The sequence below is a fragment of the Salvelinus namaycush genome, unplaced genomic scaffold, assembly GCF_016432855.1.
Source record: "Salvelinus namaycush isolate Seneca unplaced genomic scaffold, SaNama_1.0 Scaffold2095, whole genome shotgun sequence".
Classification (NCBI taxonomy): Eukaryota; Metazoa; Chordata; class Actinopteri; order Salmoniformes; family Salmonidae; genus Salvelinus; species Salvelinus namaycush.
This window is the reverse complement of record NW_024058892.1, coordinates 1-21,001: the sequence shown is the minus strand read 5'-3', so window position 1 is coordinate 21,001 and position 21,001 is coordinate 1. Positions and strand designations below refer to the sequence as shown.

General features: G+C 40.4%; 10 non-coding genes and 8 pseudogenes across 10 annotated transcripts; all 18 read left to right on the top strand.

Annotated features, from left to right (window-relative positions):
* Positions 1-6,150: 6,150 nt before the first annotated feature.
* LOC120038164 lies at positions 6,151-6,297 on the top strand (annotated as a pseudogene).
* A 685-nt stretch (positions 6,298-6,982) lies between these two features.
* On the top strand, positions 6,983-7,101 carry LOC120038141. Its single transcript, XR_005474969.1, has one exon. It is a non-coding gene; the product is annotated as a 5S ribosomal RNA (ribosomal RNA).
* A 691-nt stretch (positions 7,102-7,792) lies between these two features.
* LOC120038163 lies at positions 7,793-7,939 on the top strand (annotated as a pseudogene).
* A 685-nt stretch (positions 7,940-8,624) lies between these two features.
* Positions 8,625-8,744, top strand: LOC120038152. The gene has a single exon (XR_005474980.1). It is a non-coding gene; the product is annotated as a 5S ribosomal RNA (ribosomal RNA).
* Positions 8,745-9,435: 691 nt separating this feature from the next.
* LOC120038162 lies at positions 9,436-9,582 on the top strand (annotated as a pseudogene).
* Positions 9,583-10,266: 684 nt separating this feature from the next.
* On the top strand, positions 10,267-10,385 carry LOC120038140. Its single transcript, XR_005474968.1, has one exon. It is a non-coding gene; the product is annotated as a 5S ribosomal RNA (ribosomal RNA).
* Positions 10,386-11,076: 691 nt separating this feature from the next.
* LOC120038161 lies at positions 11,077-11,223 on the top strand (annotated as a pseudogene).
* A 685-nt stretch (positions 11,224-11,908) lies between these two features.
* Positions 11,909-12,027, top strand: LOC120038176. The gene has a single exon (XR_005474986.1). It is a non-coding gene; the product is annotated as a 5S ribosomal RNA (ribosomal RNA).
* Positions 12,028-12,718: 691 nt separating this feature from the next.
* Positions 12,719-12,865, top strand: LOC120038160 (annotated as a pseudogene).
* A 685-nt stretch (positions 12,866-13,550) lies between these two features.
* On the top strand, positions 13,551-13,669 carry LOC120038169. Its single transcript, XR_005474985.1, has one exon. It is a non-coding gene; the product is annotated as a 5S ribosomal RNA (ribosomal RNA).
* Positions 13,670-14,360: 691 nt separating this feature from the next.
* LOC120038159 lies at positions 14,361-14,507 on the top strand (annotated as a pseudogene).
* Positions 14,508-15,192: 685 nt separating this feature from the next.
* On the top strand, positions 15,193-15,311 carry LOC120038158. Its single transcript, XR_005474984.1, has one exon. It is a non-coding gene; the product is annotated as a 5S ribosomal RNA (ribosomal RNA).
* Positions 15,312-16,021: 710 nt separating this feature from the next.
* LOC120038154 lies at positions 16,022-16,186 on the top strand. The gene has a single exon (XR_005474982.1). It is a non-coding gene; the product is annotated as a U1 spliceosomal RNA (small nuclear RNA).
* Positions 16,187-16,836: 650 nt separating this feature from the next.
* Positions 16,837-16,955, top strand: LOC120038150. The gene has a single exon (XR_005474978.1). It is a non-coding gene; the product is annotated as a 5S ribosomal RNA (ribosomal RNA).
* Positions 16,956-17,646: 691 nt separating this feature from the next.
* On the top strand, positions 17,647-17,793 carry LOC120038157 (annotated as a pseudogene).
* Positions 17,794-18,478: 685 nt separating this feature from the next.
* On the top strand, positions 18,479-18,597 carry LOC120038139. Its single transcript, XR_005474967.1, has one exon. It is a non-coding gene; the product is annotated as a 5S ribosomal RNA (ribosomal RNA).
* Positions 18,598-19,290: 693 nt separating this feature from the next.
* Positions 19,291-19,437, top strand: LOC120038156 (annotated as a pseudogene).
* Positions 19,438-20,122: 685 nt separating this feature from the next.
* Positions 20,123-20,242, top strand: LOC120038151. The gene has a single exon (XR_005474979.1). It is a non-coding gene; the product is annotated as a 5S ribosomal RNA (ribosomal RNA).
* Positions 20,243-21,001: the final 759 nt, after the last annotated feature.

Sequence of the window (21,001 nt, the reverse complement as noted above, 5' to 3'; positions counted from 1 at the left end):
GTTTGGTTAGTCTTCCCCCTTGCAGTTTTTCTGCTTGGGGGAGAGTTTTTTGGATTCATTTTTTTACTATGACGGACAACATGGAAAAGACAAACGGAATGGACAAAGACAACGAAAAGGCGCAACGGAAGAAAAATGAAGATAAAGAAGAAATGAAATATGGCAAGGAATACACGGTGGCAATTGAGTTGGAAGGAGAAGACAAGGTGACGACAATGGAACTACTAAGAGCAATTAAGGAGGTGTGTGGAGAGGTGGTGGGATGCCGAATGAAAGGGGAGAAGAAGTACGAAATTACGATGAGAAATGAAAAAGGAAAAGAACGTCTAATGGATGGATTAAGAATAAAGGATACAAAGATTCTGGCGAGAGATATTAATGTGAAGGAAGTGGTGGTGTCGTTCATGAATCTCCCAGTATATGTAGAAGATGGTGTGATACTGGGCAAGCTGAGTAGCTGGGGAGTGGCGGCTGTCTCGGAGATAAGGAGGAGAGTTTGGCCAGGAACAGAGGTGGTTGACGGGACACGTTTCTGCAAGGTCAAGTTCACAGAAAAAGTGACATCATTACCTTATTCTACAAGAATTGAGACGTTGGAGGGAGCAGAATATTTCAGAGTCATTCCATGACAAACAGGTCAGAGTGTGTCGTATGTGTATTCAACCCGGGCACATAGTTAAAGACTGCCCGGAATTTAAGTGTTTTAAGTGTGGCAATCAAGGACACTATGCGAGGGAATGTGATGGAGAGAAGGAAAGGAATTTTTGTGGTGGATGCAGAAAGAGAGTGGCGGAGTGCAACTGTGGAGAGGTTAGGGCTGAAGAGGGGAGTCAAACAATATATGAGGAAGCAGTGGGATTGTCGCAAGAAGGAGAAGAAGGTGGAGGAGAGGACGTGGTGGAAGGTGGAGAGACGGAGGAAGGAAGAAGGAAGAAGGACCAGAAGATAAATGAAATTGGGAGCAGTATGGACTACAGAAGTAAGAAGAGGGAGTTTTCAGGAGGAGGGGGGGAGTGGAATGGGGGGAAGCACGGGGGACTCACAGGTTTTGGGGGAAGCACAGCACTAACAAGTAGCTCGGGGGGTGAAGAAATGGAGGGGGTTATGGAGTTGATGACAATACCAGAGACGGTGATGAGCACGGGGAGCACAACGACTATACAAGAACGGAGATGAATACGGGGAGCACAACGGATGTGGATGTCAAGAGGGTGAGTTGGCTGGAAAACATGGACTTGGAAGAGATATCGGATACGGAGGATGGAGAAAAGATTGAAAGAACGAGGGAAGGATACAGGAAGAGGAAAGCGGCGGGAAGAGGGGGAGAGAAAGGGTGGAAGAGGAAAGAAACTGGATAACAGGTAGAGGAAAATGAAATTATATTTTATCATTTTATTATTTATTAGAATGGTAAATATAATGTCAATAAATGCAAATGGATTGAGGACAATGGGAAAATTTAATAGAATAATAAAAATGAAGAAGTCAGATATTTTATGTATTCAAGAGACGCACTGGGATAATGTATGTGTTTTAGAAGTTAAAAAAATATGGAGGGATTTTATTTATGTAAACAACGGCAGAGGGAATTCAAGTGGGGTTGCTATTTTATTGAGGAGGGATGTGGTGGATAATGTGAAACAGATATATAATGATAATAATGGGAGGATTTTAATTGTAGATTTTGAATATATGAGTATGGTTTTTAGAATTATAAATATTTATGCGCCTAATACTGAAATAGAGCGCAAAGATTTATTTTTAGAAATAGGGAAATGGTGTGAGGGAAACTGTATTGTAGTTGGGGATTTTAATGTTAAAATGGATAGACTGGATATGACAAGAGGAGCTATTTTTAGAAGTGATGTATCTAGGGGGGTTTTAAAGAAGATGATGTTAGAAAAAGGAATAATTGATATATGGAGAGAGGAAAATCCAGAAAAAAGAGAATTTTCTAGAAGGCAGGTGGTTTTAGGGGATTTGAAACAAACGAGGATAGATCTGGTTTTAGTAAAAGAAGGTTTAAGGAATTTTATGAAAGATATTAAGTATGTTTTTACAACTTTTAGTGATCATGCAGGTTTAACATTTTCAGTGGGATTAGATAAGGAAAGAACAGGGGGTGGAATATGGTGTATGAATGCAGGGTATTTGGGAGATGAGGAATATGGGAAACAACTTAAATCTTTGATAGCATGTGAAATGGAGGATAAGCAGAAAGAGAATGATAAGTGTTCATGGTGGGATAAGGTTAAGGAAAAAATAAAAGTTTTTAGTATAGGATATGCAAGGAAAAAGAGAGGTAGGATGAAAAGAGAAGAAAATGAGTTGAGGGCTAAATTGGATAAAGAAATGAGGAAGTGTGACAGTGAACCTAATTATAATATAGGAAAGTTTTTGGAATTAAAAGCACAATTGACTAAATATGAAATAGATAAGTGTAAGGGTGCAATTATAAGAAGTAAGGCAAAGTATGTTTTGGAGGGGGAGAAATGTACTTCATTTTTTCTTGGTTTAGAGAAGAATAAACAGAGGAGAACATATATTAGAGAGATCGAAAATATAAAGGGTGAAGTTGTCAATGATTATGTAGAGGTTTTAGAAACAGTGCAGAATTTTTATAAGGATTTATTTAAGAAAGGGGAGGTGGATGAGGGGTGTGTAAAGGAGATATTGGATAGTGTGGATGTGCAAATTAATGTAGAGGATAAACAAATGTGTGATGGGAAGATAACATTGACTGAAGTTAAAGATGCGATTAAGGGTTTACAAGTAAATAAGAGTCCTGGAGTAGATGGAATAATTGCAGAGTTTTATAAAATATATGCCAGTTTTTTAGCACCTATTTTATTGGAAGTTTATCAATATATGGAGGATAATGATAGTATTTCTGAATCTATGGTGACAGGGCTGATAACGATTTTATATAAAAATAAGGGGAGTAAATTAAAATTGGAGAATTATAGGCCAATTAGTTTATTAAATTCGGATTATAAGATTTTAGCAAAGATACTGGCAAATAGAATGAAGCAAGTTTTAAATGATATTATAGCACCTACACAGAATTATAGTGTGCCTGGTAGAGATATTGCGGATACAATTAATACAATTAGAGATGTGATAAATAAAATGAATCATGATAAGATGGGGGGAATTGTTTTAAGCATAGATTTAAATAAAGCTTTTGATAGGGTGGAACATGATTTTATGTTTAGGGTAATGGATAAATATGGTTTTGGTAATAGAATAATAGGATGGATAAAATTATTATATAAGAAGGCAAAAAGTAGGGTGAAATGTAATGGGGTTTTAACCGATTCTTTTATTCTTGAGAGATCTGTGAGACAGGGGTGTCCTTTATCAGCTTTATTATTCGTTTTATCGGTAGAACCTTTAGCAGCATTTCTTAAAAGAGATAATCTTATAAATTGTGTAGAGACTCCGCAAGGAGGTTTTAGTTTGATACATCAATACGCAGATGATACCACTATAACAGTTAGAGATGAGGGTAGTGTAAAAAGGGTGATGGAGTGTTTTAAAGTATATGGACAAGCATCGGGTGCAAAGGTTAACATGGAGAAGTCAGTAGTAATGTATATTGGGAAGATTAATGAGGGGAATTTTCCTTTTAAAGTGGTTAAAGATTATTTTAAGGTATTAGGAGTGTTTTTAGGGGTGAAAGAAATGGAAGCTAGGGATTTGACATGGAGTGGTGTAATAAATAAAGTTAGAAAGGTGGTAAATATGTGGAGGGGGAGGTCTTTGAAATTAAAAGGGAAAGTAATTGTCATAAATTCATTGTTGATGTCAATATTTATTTATGTAATGAATGTTTTGGATATGCCAGAATGGGTTTTATCTGAAATGAATAAAATTGTAGTTGATTTTTTATGGGAAGGGAAGGGGGTGAGAATAGCTTTTAAAACTTTGATTGCAGGTTATGAGGAGGGGGGTTTGAAGTTGGTAGATTTAAGTGTAAGGAAAACAGCAATTAGAGTAAAAATGGTACGGAAATATTTATTTGGTGAATTGGATTATGGGTGGAAAAGGTTTTTTAAAGAGTATTTGCAGGAGGTTGGGAGGATGGGGGACAATGGTTTATTGATGAGTATGAAGAAGGAAATGTTAGGTAATATACCTTTGTTTTACAGAGAAGTGTTTGAGGCTTGGGGGCGGTTTTTACCAAATATTTATTATGAATGTACCAGTTTAGAAAATATTTTAAATCAGCCGATATTTTTAAATCCAAAGATAAAGTGCAATAATATGATGTTGTTTTGTAAATATTTTATGAGGGCTGGGATGAGGCAGATAGGTGACATAGCATATGAGGTAATTCCTGGGTTTCTTCCATTTCAGGCTATATATGACAATGTGGTTGAAGTAGATGAAGAAATAAGTAAAACTACTGTGGAGAATATGTACAAGAAAATATTAGGATGTATTCCCGGGGAGTGGGTGATTTTAATAAACAAAGAGGTGGTCAAAAGATCTAGGGCTTTACCAGTTTTATATTATGAAAGTAATGGGGAGAAACATGATTTATCAGGTCTAAAAGTTAAAATGGTTTATAGAAAATGTATTTTAAAAGAGATAAAAAGTCCTGCTGCGGAGAAAGTGTGGTCTAGGGTGTTTCCAAACATGGATGTAAAATCAATATGGAAGAATGTAAATGTAAAATATAATTTTATAGAATGTGAAGACAATGATTTTAAATTGAAACATAATAGGATTTTTACAAATGTGGTTTTGCATCAAATAAATAGGGATATTAAAAGAGAATGCGATATTTGTGGTACGGGGGTGGAAAATTTGATGCACTTTTTTATTGAATGTAGTAGGTTGAAAGACTTTCACGAGTTTTTAAAAGGGCTTTTAGTAAAACATTGGGGAGAAGAGATTTTTACTGGGGTGGAGTGGAGGAGGTTGTTTCTTTTTGGTGTAAATGGGAAAAGTAAAGTTTTAAATTTTAATTTGGTGAATTTTATACTAAGTCATGCTAGATATGCGATAAGATTAAGAAGGAATTTAGGTCATTATGAAGGGAAAATTGTGAGTGTGGAAGGTTTTTTTAGGAGCATATTAGAGAGAGATATAGAGATAATATATAGATACGGTGGAGGAAATTTTGAAAAATTGTTTGTGTGGGGGAGTACTTTTATTGAAATTCTGTCAAATGGGAAACTTGTATTTCATTATTAAGTGGATTTAGTGGATGATTGTGTTTTTTAATAGGTTTTATTTTATTTATTTTTTATTTTTTGATTTTGTAAAAGGATGAATTGTTCATCCTTTTTTATTATTGATTGAATGTTGTAAATATTATGTGTTTTTTTCATAATAAAAGATAAAAAAAAAAAAAATATGCCCGATCTCGTCTGATCTCGGAAGCTAAGCAGGGTCGGGCCTGGTTAGTACTTGGATGGGAGACCGCCTGGGAATACCAGGTGCTGTAAGCCTTTTGTCCACTAGGGGGTGTGGCATTATTTCATCAGCAACACTGCCTTGTAGTAAGCATTTGATGCTGAATTGACTAAATGCAGCTTCTATGGGCTAGTCTCCCCTGCCCTTTTAATACGATCAAAGTTCCTTGTGTTGTCAGGGAGCAACTGCCTTTTATGCATAAGACAAATAAGAATATTGTTACTGAATGCAGCTTGTGTGTGCTCTGTGCTCCCTCGCCCTGTTCAAATGATCAAAGGAAATAATGCTGGTGAGGAGTGGAACTGGACTGGTGTCTGATGGCCCTGTGTTTTCCATGTTGGAATTACAACCCTTCTTTTATGGAGTAAATCAAAAGCACAAGAGAATCTGAGATGTTATCGATAATAAATCAATTGGTTTCATGCATTTGTCTGTGTGTGTGTGTGTGTCTGAATGTGATTGTATTTCGTCATATCGCAAACATTTGTGATATCAGATGGGTTAAGATATTAAAAAGTAATTGGTGATTTTTTCGACAGTGTTGCATGATGGGAATCTAGTGGTTCACTGATATAATCTAGTAAACAAAATAAACTACTTTTTCACTACTCTGTGTGCAAGTGCATTCCTAAACGGCATTTAACGCAGGTCGATGTGATATGATATTATCAGAACACAAAGTGGTTACCGTTAGCGGAAAATGTTGGCACTGGAGACACTTTTCCTCCACTAAGCAGAAGAGATACCGTGATCAAGAAGGTGGTTCACCCGGTGTGGGGCTCAGCCATTGCACTCTGGCTGTGCTGACCCCTTGCGAATTTTCCAAATGTGGGAATCCGATTGCAAAATTTATGGTAGTGCTCGTTTGAGCTTTACCCTGATGTCTTTGTTAATGATAAACTGTTGCTTGGCGGCAGGCTTAAGGATGACTTGAGTCAACTGACTGTGCTTATGGAGATCTTTGAAGTCAGTTGTGAAGGAGACTTTGTGGACCAATCGAAAGGTGGAAACATTTGTTTGTAGCAAAATATTGTTGGCATTTTGTCGAAACATTATGTTGCGAAATGCAGCATTGTATTTATGCCACGCTGGTACTTCAATCAGGAGATAGTTGAGAAGCCACTCTAACCCCCCCCCCGGTCATGATGTGTCATACGCGCCCCATGCGCTTCCAATATGAAATTGTCCATACATGCGTTCCTCCTTAGCACAGAACAATGCAATAGGTTTTCAACATCCAGAGCTTTTGTGTATTTATTGTGGCTAGTAGGATAGCTGCATGGGAAACTGTTGCTGATGATGTATTTGTCAGAAGTCATTGTATTTGTCCGTTTTTTCCCACAAGGCTGAAATATGTGCCCTCGCTTAGAAATGTTTGCAAGGTTTGTTTGTATTTCATCCAACTATCTGTGCTAAAAAGTGATGGCTACAGTATATGTAATTTCTTCCACTTTTTGAGTGAGCCAAAGTTCAAGCTGCTTATCTAATTGGTGAGAATGCAATGTCTGTTTATCAGACTCACTTTGACTTTATATGGTGTACCAAGAGATGTACCTTCGCTTACGGCCATACCAGCCTGAATATGCCCGATCTCGTCTGATCTCGGAAGCTAAGCAGGGTCGGGCCTGGTTAGTACTTGGATGGGAGACCGCCTGGGAATACCAGGTGCTGTAAGCCTTTTGTCCACTAGGGGGTGTGGCATTATTTCATCAGCAACACTGCCTTGTAGTAAGCATTTGATGCTGAATTGACTAAATGCAGCTTCTATGGGCTAGTCTCCCCTGCCCTTTTAATACGATCAAAGTTCCTTGTGTTGTCAGGGAGCAACTGCCTTTTATGCATAAGACAAATAAGAATATTGTTACTGAATGCAGCTTGTGTGTGCTCTGTGCTCCCTCGCCCTGTTCAAATGATCAAAGGAAATAATGCTGGTGAGGAGTGGAACTGGACTGGTGTCTGATGGCCCTGTGTTTTCCATGTTGGAATTACAACCCTTCTTTTATGGAGTAAATCAAAAGCACAAGAGAATCTGAGATGTTATCGATAATAAATCAATTGGTTTCATGCATTTGTCTGTGTGTGTGTGTGTGTCTGAATGTGATTGTATTTCGTCATATCGCAAACATTTGTGATATCAGATGGGTTAAGATATTAAAAAGTAATTGGTGATTTTTTCGACAGTGTTGCATGATGGGAATCTAGTGGTTCACTGATATAATCTAGTAAACAAAATAAACTACTTTTTCACTACTCTGTGTGCAAGTGCATTCCTAAACGGCATTTAACGCAGGTCGATGTGATATGATATTATCAGAACACAAAGTGGTTACCGTTAGCGGAAAATGTTGGCACTGGAGACACTTTTCCTCCACTAAGCAGAAGAGATACCGTGATCAAGAAGGTGGTTCACCCGGTGTGGGGCTCAGCCATTGCACTCTGGCTGTGCTGACCCCTTGCGAATTTTCCAAATGTGGGAATCCGATTGCAAAATTTATGGTAGTGCTCGTTTGAGCTTTACCCTGATGTCTTTGTTAATGATAAACTGTTGCTTGGCGGCAGGCTTAAGGATGACTTGAGTCAACTGACTGTGCTTATGGAGATCTTTGAAGTCAGTTGTGAAGGAGACTTTGTGGACCAATCGAAAGGTGGAAACATTTGTTTGTAGCAAAATATTGTTGGCATTTTGTCGAAACATTATGTTGCGAAATGCAGCATTGTATTTATGCCACGCTGGTACTTCAATCAGGAGATAGTTGAGAAGCCACTCTAACCCCCCCCCCGGTCATGATGTGTCATACGCGCCCCATGCGCTTCCAATATGAAATTGTCCATACATGCGTTCCTCCTTAGCACAGAACAATGCAATAGGTTTTCAACATCCAGAGCTTTTGTGTATTTATTGTGGCTAGTAGGATAGCTGCATGGGAAACTGTTGCTGATGATGTATTTGTCAGAAGTCATTGTATTTGTCCGTTTTTTCCCACAAGGCTGAAATATGTGCCCTCGCTTAGAAATGTTTGCAAGGTTTGTTTGTATTTCATCCAACTATCTGTGCTAAAAAGTGATGGCTACAGTATATGTAATTTCTTCCACTTTTTGAGTGAGCCAAAGTTCAAGCTGCTTATCTAATTGGTGAGAATGCAATGTCTGTTTATCAGACTCACTTTGACTTTATATGGTGTACCAAGAGATGTACCTTCGCTTACTGGCCATACCAGCCTGAATATGCCCGATCTCGTCTGATCTCGGAAGCTAAGCAGGGTCGGGCCTGGTTAGTACTTGGATGGGAGACCGCCTGGGAATACCAGGTGCTGTAAGCCTTTTGTCCACTAGGGGGTGTGGCATTATTTCATCAGCAACACTGCCTTGTAGTAAGCATTTGATGCTGAATTGACTAAATGCAGCTTCTATGGGCTAGTCTCCCCTGCCCTTTTAATACGATCAAAGTTCCTTGTGTTGTCAGGGAGCAACTGCCTTTTATGCATAAGACAAATAAGAATATTGTTACTGAATGCAGCTTGTGTGTGCTCTGTGCTCCCTCGCCCTGTTCAAATGATCAAAGGAAATAATGCTGGTGAGGAGTGGAACTGGACTGGTGTCTGATGGCCCTGTGTTTTCCATGTTGGAATTACAACCCTTCTTTTATGGAGTAAATCAAAAGCACAAGAGAATCTGAGATGTTATCGATAATAAATCAATTGGTTTCATGCATTTGTCTGTGTGTGTGTGTGTGTCTGAATGTGATTGTATTTCGTCATATCGCAAACATTTGTGATATCAGATGGGTTAAGATATTAAAAAGTAATTGGTGATTTTTTCGACAGTGTTGCATGATGGGAATCTAGTGGTTCACTGATATAATCTAGTAAACAAAATAAACTACTTTTTCACTACTCTGTGTGCAAGTGCATTCCTAAACGGCATTTAACGCAGGTCGATGTGATATGATATTATCAGAACACAAAGTGGTTACCGTTAGCGGAAAATGTTGGCACTGGAGACACTTTTCCTCCACTAAGCAGAAGAGATACCGTGATCAAGAAGGTGGTTCACCCGGTGTGGGGCTCAGCCATTGCACTCTGGCTGTGCTGACCCCTTGCGAATTTTCCAAATGTGGGAATCCGATTGCAAAATTTATGGTAGTGCTCGTTTGAGCTTTACCCTGATGTCTTTGTTAATGATAAACTGTTGCTTGGCGGCAGGCTTAAGGATGACTTGAGTCAACTGACTGTGCTTATGGAGATCTTTGAAGTCAGTTGTGAAGGAGACTTTGTGGACCAATCGAAAGGTGGAAACATTTGTTTGTAGCAAAATATTGTTGGCATTTTGTCGAAACATTATGTTGCGAAATGCAGCATTGTATTTATGCCACGCTGGTACTTCAATCAGGAGATAGTTGAGAAGCCACTCTAACCCCCCCCCGGTCATGATGTGTCATACGCGCCCCATGCGCTTCCAATATGAAATTGTCCATACATGCGTTCCTCCTTAGCACAGAACAATGCAATAGGTTTTCAACATCCAGAGCTTTTGTGTATTTATTGTGGCTAGTAGGATAGCTGCATGGGAAACTGTTGCTGATGATGTATTTGTCAGAAGTCATTGTATTTGTCCGTTTTTTCCCACAAGGCTGAAATATGTGCCCTCGCTTAGAAATGTTTGCAAGGTTTGTTTGTATTTCATCCAACTATCTGTGCTAAAAAGTGATGGCTACAGTATATGTAATTTCTTCCACTTTTTGAGTGAGCCAAAGTTCAAGCTGCTTATCTAATTGGTGAGAATGCAATGTCTGTTTATCAGACTCACTTTGACTTTATATGGTGTACCAAGAGATGTACCTTCGCTTACGGCCATACCAGCCTGAATATGCCCGATCTCGTCTGATCTCGGAAGCTAAGCAGGGTCGGGCCTGGTTAGTACTTGGATGGGAGACCGCCTGGGAATACCAGGTGCTGTAAGCCTTTTGTCCACTAGGGGGTGTGGCATTATTTCATCAGCAACACTGCCTTGTAGTAAGCATTTGATGCTGAATTGACTAAATGCAGCTTCTATGGGCTAGTCTCCCCTGCCCTTTTAATACGATCAAAGTTCCTTGTGTTGTCAGGGAGCAACTGCCTTTTATGCATAAGACAAATAAGAATATTGTTACTGAATGCAGCTTGTGTGTGCTCTGTGCTCCCTCGCCCTGTTCAAATGATCAAAGGAAATAATGCTGGTGAGGAGTGGAACTGGACTGGTGTCTGATGGCCCTGTGTTTTCCATGTTGGAATTACAACCCTTCTTTTATGGAGTAAATCAAAAGCACAAGAGAATCTGAGATGTTATCGATAATAAATCAATTGGTTTCATGCATTTGTCTGTGTGTGTGTGTGTGTCTGAATGTGATTGTATTTCGTCATATCGCAAACATTTGTGATATCAGATGGGTTAAGATATTAAAAAGTAATTGGTGATTTTTTCGACAGTGTTGCATGATGGGAATCTAGTGGTTCACTGATATAATCTAGTAAACAAAATAAACTACTTTTTCACTACTCTGTGTGCAAGTGCATTCCTAAACGGCATTTAACGCAGGTCGATGTGATATGATATTATCAGAACACAAAGTGGTTACCGTTAGCGGAAAATGTTGGCACTGGAGACACTTTTCCTCCACTAAGCAGAAGAGATACCGTGATCAAGAAGGTGGTTCACCCGGTGTGGGGCTCAGCCATTGCACTCTGGCTGTGCTGACCCCTTGCGAATTTTCCAAATGTGGGAATCCGATTGCAAAATTTATGGTAGTGCTCGTTTGAGCTTTACCCTGATGTCTTTGTTAATGATAAACTGTTGCTTGGCGGCAGGCTTAAGGATGACTTGAGTCAACTGACTGTGCTTATGGAGATCTTTGAAGTCAGTTGTGAAGGAGACTTTGTGGACCAATCGAAAGGTGGAAACATTTGTTTGTAGCAAAATATTGTTGGCATTTTGTCGAAACATTATGTTGCGAAATGCAGCATTGTATTTATGCCACGCTGGTACTTCAATCAGGAGATAGTTGAGAAGCCACTCTAACCCCCCCCCCGGTCATGATGTGTCATACGCGCCCCATGCGCTTCCAATATGAAATTGTCCATACATGCGTTCCTCCTTAGCACAGAACAATGCAATAGGTTTTCAACATCCAGAGCTTTTGTGTATTTATTGTGGCTAGTAGGATAGCTGCATGGGAAACTGTTGCTGATGATGTATTTGTCAGAAGTCATTGTATTTGTCCGTTTTTTCCCACAAGGCTGAAATATGTGCCCTCGCTTAGAAATGTTTGCAAGGTTTGTTTGTATTTCATCCAACTATCTGTGCTAAAAAGTGATGGCTACAGTATATGTAATTTCTTCCACTTTTTGAGTGAGCCAAAGTTCAAGCTGCTTATCTAATTGGTGAGAATGCAATGTCTGTTTATCAGACTCACTTTGACTTTATATGGTGTACCAAGAGATGTACCTTCGCTTACGGCCATACCAGCCTGAATATGCCCGATCTCGTCTGATCTCGGAAGCTAAGCAGGGTCGGGCCTGGTTAGTACTTGGATGGGAGACCGCCTGGGAATACCAGGTGCTGTAAGCCTTTTGTCCACTAGGGGGTGTGGCATTATTTCATCAGCAACACTGCCTTGTAGTAAGCATTTGATGCTGAATTGACTAAATGCAGCTTCTATGGGCTAGTCTCCCCTGCCCTTTTAATACGATCAAAGTTCCTTGTGTTGTCAGGGAGCAACTGCCTTTTATGCATAAGACAAATAAGAATATTGTTACTGAATGCAGCTTGTGTGTGCTCTGTGCTCCCTCGCCCTGTTCAAATGATCAAAGGAAATAATGCTGGTGAGGAGTGGAACTGGACTGGTGTCTGATGGCCCTGTGTTTTCCATGTTGGAATTACAACCCTTCTTTTATGGAGTAAATCAAAAGCACAAGAGAATCTGAGATGTTATCGATAATAAATCAATTGGTTTCATGCATTTGTCTGTGTGTGTGTGTGTGTCTGAATGTGATTGTATTTCGTCATATCGCAAACATTTGTGATATCAGATGGGTTAAGATATTAAAAAGTAATTGGTGATTTTTTCGACAGTGTTGCATGATGGGAATCTAGTGGTTCACTGATATAATCTAGTAAACAAAATAAACTACTTTTTCACTACTCTGTGTGCAAGTGCATTCCTAAACGGCATTTAACGCAGGTCGATGTGATATGATATTATCAGAACACAAAGTGGTTACCGTTAGCGGAAAATGTTGGCACTGGAGACACTTTTCCTCCACTAAGCAGAAGAGATACCGTGATCAAGAAGGTGGTTCACCCGGTGTGGGGCTCAGCCATTGCACTCTGGCTGTGCTGACCCCTTGCGAATTTTCCAAATGTGGGAATCCGATTGCAAAATTTATGGTAGTGCTCGTTTGAGCTTTACCCTGATGTCTTTGTTAATGATAAACTGTTGCTTGGCGGCAGGCTTAAGGATGACTTGAGTCAACTGACTGTGCTTATGGAGATCTTTGAAGTCAGTTGTGAAGGAGACTTTGTGGACCAATCGAAAGGTGGAAACATTTGTTTGTAGCAAAATATTGTTGGCATTTTGTCGAAACATTATGTTGCGAAATGCAGCATTGTATTTATGCCACGCTGGTACTTCAATCAGGAGATAGTTGAGAAGCCACTCTAACCCCCCCCCCGGTCATGATGTGTCATACGCGCCCCATGCGCTTCCAATATGAAATTGTCCATACATGCGTTCCTCCTTAGCACAGAACAATGCAATAGGTTTTCAACATCCAGAGCTTTTGTGTATTTATTGTGGCTAGTAGGATAGCTGCATGGGAAACTGTTGCTGATGATGTATTTGTCAGAAGTCATTGTATTTGTCCGTTTTTTCCCACAAGGCTGAAATATGTGCCCTCGCTTAGAAATGTTTGCAAGGTTTGTTTGTATTTCATCCAACTATCTGTGCTAAAAAGTGATGGCTACAGTATATGTAATTTCTTCCACTTTTTGAGTGAGCCAAAGTTCAAGCTGCTTATCTAATTGGTGAGAATGCAATGTCTGTTTATCAGACTCACTTTGACTTTATATGGTGTACCAAGAGATGTACCTTCGCTTACGGCCATACCAGCCTGAATATGCCCGATCTCGTCTGATCTCGGAAGCTAAGCAGGGTCGGGCCTGGTTAGTACTTGGATGGGAGACCGCCTGGGAATACCAGGTGCTGTAAGCCTTTTGTCCACTAGGGGGTGTGGCATTATTTCATCAGCAACACTGCCTTGTAGTAAGCATTTGATGCTGAATTGACTAAATGCAGCTTCTATGGGCTAGTCTCCCCTGCCCTTTTAATACGATCAAAGTTCCTTGTGTTGTCAGGGAGCAACTGCCTTTTATGCATAAGACAAATAAGAATATTGTTACTGAATGCAGCTTGTGTGTGCTCTGTGCTCCCTCGCCCTGTTCAAATGATCAAAGGAAATAATGCTGGTGAGGAGTGGAACTGGACTGGTGTCTGATGGCCCTGTGTTTTCCATGTTGGAATTACAACCCTTCTTTTATGGAGTAAATCAAAAGCACAAGAGAATCTGAGATGTTATCGATAATAAATCAATTGGTTTCATGCATTTGTCTGTGTGTGTGTGTGTGTCTGAATGTGATTGTATTTCGTCATATCGCAAACATTTGTGATATCAGATGGGTTAAGATATTAAAAAGTAATTGGTGATTTTTTCGACAGTGTTGCATGATGGGAATCTAGTGGTTCACTGATATAATCTAGTAAACAAAATAAACTACTTTTTCACTACTCTGTGTGCAAGTGCATTCCTAAACGGCATTTAACGCAGGTCGATGTGATATGATATTATCAGAACACAAAGTGGTTACCGTTAGCGGAAAATGTTGGCACTGGAGACACTTTTCCTCCACTAAGCAGAAGAGATACCGTGATCAAGAAGGTGGTTCACCCGGTGTGGGGCTCAGCCATTGCACTCTGGCTGTGCTGACCCCTTGCGAATTTTCCAAATGTGGGAATCCGATTGCAAAATTTATGGTAGTGCTCGTTTGAGCTTTACCCTGATGTCTTTGTTAATGATAAACTGTTGCTTGGCGGCAGGCTTAAGGATGACTTGAGTCAACTGACTGTGCTTATGGAGATCTTTGAAGTCAGTTGTGAAGGAGACTTTGTGGACCAATCGAAAGGTGGAAACATTTGTTTGTAGCAAAATATTGTTGGCATTTTGTCGAAACATTATGTTGCGAAATGCAGCATTGTATTTATGCCACGCTGGTACTTCAATCAGGAGATAGTTGAGAAGCCACTCTAACCCCCCCCCCGGTCATGATGTGTCATACGCGCCCCATGCGCTTCCAATATGAAATTGTCCATACATGCGTTCCTCCTTAGCACAGAACAATGCAATAGGTTTTCAACATCCAGAGCTTTTGTGTATTTATTGTGGCTAGTAGGATAGCTGCATGGGAAACTGTTGCTGATGATGTATTTGTCAGAAGTCATTGTATTTGTCCGTTTTTTCCCACAAGGCTGAAATATGTGCCCTCGCTTAGAAATGTTTGCAAGGTTTGTTTGTATTTCATCCAACTATCTGTGCTAAAAAGTGATGGCTACAGTATATGTAATTTCTTCCACTTTTTGAGTGAGCCAAAGTTCAAGCTGCTTATCTAATTGGTGAGAATGCAATGTCTGTTTATCAGACTCACTTTGACTTTATATGGTGTACCAAGAGATGTACCTTCGCTTACGGCCATACCAGCCTGAATATGCCCGATCTCGTCTGATCTCGGAAGCTAAGCAGGGTCGGGCCTGGTTAGTACTTGGATGGGAGACCGCCTGGGAATACCAGGTGCTGTAAGCCTTTTGTCCACTAGGGGGTGTGGCATTATTTCATCAGCAACACTGCCTTGTAGTAAGCATTTGATGCTGAATTGACTAAATGCAGCTTCTATGGGCTAGTCTCCCCTGCCCTTTTAATACGATCAAAGTTCCTTGTGTTGTCAGGGAGCAACTGCCTTTTATGCATAAGACAAATAAGAATATTGTTACTGAATGCAGCTTGTGTGTGCTCTGTGCTCCCTCGCCCTGTTCAAATGATCAAAGGAAATAATGCTGGTGAGGAGTGGAACTGGACTGGTGTCTGATGGCCCTGTGTTTTCCATGTTGGAATTACAACCCTTCTTTTATGGAGTAAATCAAAAGCACAAGAGAATCTGAGATGTTATCGATAATAAATCAATTGGTTTCATGCATTTGTCTGTGTGTGTGTGTGTGTCTGAATGTGATTGTATTTCGTCATATCGCAAACATTTGTGATATCAGATGGGTTAAGATATTAAAAAGTAATTGGTGATTTTTTCGACAGTGTTGCATGATGGGAATCTAGTGGTTCACTGATATAATCTAGTAAACAAAATAAACTACTTTTTCACTACTCTGTGTGCAAGTGCATTCCTAAACGGCATTTAACGCAGGTCGATGTGATATGATATTATCAGAACACAAAGTGGTTACCGTTAGCGGAAAATGTTGGCACTGGAGACACTTGCCCTCCACCGATGACTATAACTCATACTTACCTGGCAAGGGAGATACCGTGATCAAGAAAGGCGGTTCACCCAGGGCGAGGCTTAGCCATTGCACGCCAGCTATGCTGACCCCTGTGAATTTCCCAAATGTGGAAATCTCGATTGCATAATTTATGGTAGTGGGGGACTGCGTCCGCGCTCTCCCCTGATGTCTTGTTTAATTGCTTGAGGATGACTTGAGCCAATTGCCCGTGCTTATGGAGATCTTTGAAGTCAGTTGTGAAAGACACTTTGTGGACCAATTGAAAGGTAGAAACATTTGTTTGTAGCCAAACATTGTTGACATTTTGTGGAAACATCATGTTGCGAAATGCAGCATGGTATTTATGCCACGCTGGTACTTCAATCAAGAGATAGTTGAGAAGCCGCTCTAACCCCCATGGTCATGATGTGTCATACGCCCATGCGCTTACAATATGAAATTGTCCATACATGCGCTCCTCCTTGACACAGAACAATGCAATAGGTTTTCAACATCCAGAGCTTTTGTGTATTTATTGTGGCTAGTAGGATAGCTGCATGGGAAACTGTTGCTGATGATGTATTTGTCAGAAGTCATTGTATTTGTCCGTTTTTTCCCACAAGGCTGAAATATGTGCCCTCGCTTAGAAATGTTTGCAAGGTTTGTTTGTATTTCATCCAACTATCTGTGCTAAAAAGTGATGGCTACAGTATATGTAATTTCTTCCACTTTTTGAGTGAGCCAAAGTTCAAGCTGCTTATCTAATTGGTGAGAATGCAATGTCTGTTTATCAGACTCACTTTGACTTTATATGGTGTACCAAGAGATGTACCTTCGCTTACGGCCATACCAGCCTGAATATGCCCGATCTCGTCTGATCTCGGAAGCTAAGCAGGGTCGGGCCTGGTTAGTACTTGGATGGGAGACCGCCTGGGAATACCAGGTGCTGTAAGCCTTTTGTCCACTAGGGGGTGTGGCATTATTTCATCAGCAACACTGCCTTGTAGTAAGCATTTGATGCTGAATTGACTAAATGCAGCTTCTATGGGCTAGTCTCCCCTGCCCTTTTAATACGATCAAAGTTCCTTGTGTTGTCAGGGAGCAACTGCCTTTTATGCATAAGACAAATAAGAATATTGTTACTGAATGCAGCTTGTGTGTGCTCTGTGCTCCCTCGCCCTGTTCAAATGATCAAAGGAAATAATGCTGGTGAGGAGTGGAACTGGACTGGTGTCTGATGGCCCTGTGTTTTCCATGTTGGAATTACAACCCTTCTTTTATGGAGTAAATCAAAAGCACAAGAGAATCTGAGATGTTATCGATAATAAATCAATTGGTTTCATGCATTTGTCTGTGTGTGTGTGTGTGTCTGAATGTGATTGTATTTCGTCATATCGCAAACATTTGTGATATCAGATGGGTTAAGATATTAAAAAGTAATTGGTGATTTTTTCGACAGTGTTGCATGATGGGAATCTAGTGGTTCACTGATATAATCTAGTAAACAAAATAAACTACTTTTTCACTACTCTGTGTGCAAGTGCATTCCTAAACGGCATTTAACGCAGGTCGATGTGATATGATATTATCAGAACACAAAGTGGTTACCGTTAGCGGAAAATGTTGGCACTGGAGACACTTTTCCTCCACTAAGCAGAAGAGATACCGTGATCAAGAAGGTGGTTCACCCGGTGTGGGGCTCAGCCATTGCACTCTGGCTGTGCTGACCCCTTGCGAATTTTCCAAATGTGGGAATCCGATTGCAAAATTTATGGTAGTGCTCGTTTGAGCTTTACCCTGATGTCTTTGTTAATGATAAACTGTTGCTTGGCGGCAGGCTTAAGGATGACTTGAGTCAACTGACTGTGCTTATGGAGATCTTTGAAGTCAGTTGTGAAGGAGACTTTGTGGACCAATCGAAAGGTGGAAACATTTGTTTGTAGCAAAATATTGTTGGCATTTTGTCGAAACATTATGTTGCGAAATGCAGCATTGTATTTATGCCACGCTGGTACTTCAATCAGGAGATAGTTGAGAAGCCACTCTAACCCCCCCCCCGGTCATGATGTGTCATACGCGCCCCATGCGCTTCCAATATGAAATTGTCCATACATGCGTTCCTCCTTAGCACAGAACAATGCAATAGGTTTTCAACATCCAGAGCTTTTGTGTATTTATTGTGGCTAGTAGGATAGCTGCATGGGAAACTGTTGCTGATGATGTATTTGTCAGAAGTCATTGTATTTGTCCGTTTTTTCCCACAAGGCTGAAATATGTGCCCTCGCTTAGAAATGTTTGCAAGGTTTGTTTGTATTTCATCCAACTATCTGTGCTAAAAAGTGATGGCTACAGTATATGTAATTTCTTCCACTTTTTGAGTGAGCCAAAGTTCAAGCTGCTTATCTAATTGGTGAGAATGCAATGTCTGTTTATCAGACTCACTTTGACTTTATATGGTGTACCAAGAGATGTACCTTCGCTTACGGCCATACCAGCCTGAATATGCCCGATCTCGTCTGATCTCGGAAGCTAAGCAGGGTCGGGCCTGGTTAGTACTTGGATGGGAGACCGCCTGGGAATACCAGGTGCTGTAAGCCTTTTGTCCACTAGGGGGTGTGGCATTATTTCATCAGCAACACTGCCTTGTAGTAAGCATTTGATGCTGAATTGACTAAATGCAGCTTCTATGGGCTAGTCTCCCCTGCCCTTTTAATACGATCAAAGTTCCTTGTGTTGTCAGGGAGCAACTGCCTTTTATGCATAAGACAAATAAGAATATTGTTACTGAATGCAGCTTGTGTGTGCTCTGTGCTCCCTCGCCCTGTTCAAATGATCAAAGGAAATAATGCTGGTGAGGAGTGGAACTGGACTGGTGTCTGATGGCCCTGTGTTTTCCATGTTGGAATTACAACCCTTCTTTTATGGAGTAAATCAAAAGCACAAGAGAATCTGAGATGTTATCGATAATAAATCAATTGGTTTCATGCATTTGTCTGTGTGTGTGTGTGTGTGTCTGAATGTGATTGTATTTCGTCATATCGCAAACATTTGTGATATCAGATGGGTTAAGATATTAAAAAGTAATTGGTGATTTTTTCGACAGTGTTGCATGATGGGAATCTAGTGGTTCACTGATATAATCTAGTAAACAAAATAAACTACTTTTTCACTACTCTGTGTGCAAGTGCATTCCTAAACGGCATTTAACGCAGGTCGATGTGATATGATATTATCAGAACACAAAGTGGTTACCGTTAGCGGAAAATGTTGGCACTGGAGACACTTTTCCTCCACTAAGCAGAAGAGATACCGTGATCAAGAAGGTGGTTCACCCGGTGTGGGGCTCAGCCATTGCACTCTGGCTGTGCTGACCCCTTGCGAATTTTCCAAATGTGGGAATCCGATTGCAAAATTTATGGTAGTGCTCGTTTGAGCTTTACCCTGATGTCTTTGTTAATGATAAACTGTTGCTTGGCGGCAGGCTTAAGGATGACTTGAGTCAACTGACTGTGCTTATGGAGATCTTTGAAGTCAGTTGTGAAGGAGACTTTGTGGACCAATCGAAAGGTGGAAACATTTGTTTGTAGCAAAATATTGTTGGCATTTTGTCGAAACATTATGTTGCGAAATGCAGCATTGTATTTATGCCACGCTGGTACTTCAATCAGGAGATAGTTGAGAAGCCACTCTAACCCCCCCCCCGGTCATGATGTGTCATACGCGCCCCATGCGCTTCCAATATGAAATTGTCCATACATGCGTTCCTCCTTAGCACAGAACAATGCAATAGGTTTTCAACATCCAGAGCTTTTGTGTATTTATTGTGGCTAGTAGGATAGCTGCATGGGAAACTGTTGCTGATGATGTATTTGTCAGAAGTCATTGTATTTGTCCGTTTTTTCCCACAAGGCTGAAATATGTGCCCTCGCTTAGAAATGTTTGCAAGGTTTGTTTGTATTTCATCCAACTATCTGTGCTAAAAAGTGATGGCTACAGTATATGTAATTTCTTCCACTTTTTGAGTGAGCCAAAGTTCAAGCTGCTTATCTAATTGGTGAGAATGCAATGTCTGTTTATCAGACTCACTTTGACTTTATATGGTGTACCAAGAGATGTACCTTCGCTTACTGGCCATACCAGCCTGAATATGCCCGATCTCGTCTGATCTCGGAAGCTAAGCAGGGTCGGGCCTGGTTAGTACTTGGATGGGAGACCGCCTGGGAATACCAGGTGCTGTAAGCCTTTTGTCCACTAGGGGGTGTGGCATTATTTCATCAGCAACACTGCCTTGTAGTAAGCATTTGATGCTGAATTGACTAAATGCAGCTTCTATGGGCTAGTCTCCCCTGCCCTTTTAATACGATCAAAGTTCCTTGTGTTGTCAGGGAGCAACTGCCTTTTATGCATAAGACAAATAAGAATATTGTTACTGAATGCAGCTTGTGTGTGCTCTGTGCTCCCTCGCCCTGTTCAAATGATCAAAGGAAATAATGCTGGTGAGGAGTGGAACTGGACTGGTGTCTGATGGCCCTGTGTTTTCCATGTTGGAATTACAACCCTTCTTTTATGGAGTAAATCAAAAGCACAAGAGAATCTGAGATGTTATCGATAATAAATCAATTGGTTTCATGCATTTGTCTGTGTGTGTGTGTGTGTCTGAATGTGATTGTATTTCGTCATATCGCAAACATTTGTGATATCAGATGGGTTAAGATATTAAAAAGTAATTGGTGATTTTTTCGACAGTGTTGCATGATGGGAATCTAGTGGTTCACTGATATAATCTAGTAAACAAAATAAACTACTTTTTCACTACTCTGTGGCAAGTGCATTCCTAAACGGCATTTAACGCAGGTCGATGTGATATGATATTATCAGAACACAAAGTGGTTACCGTTAGCGGAAAATGTTGGCACGGAGACACTTTTCCTCCATCTAAGCAGAAGAGATACCGTGATCAAGAAGGTGGTTCACCCGTGTGGGGCTCAGCCATTTGCACTC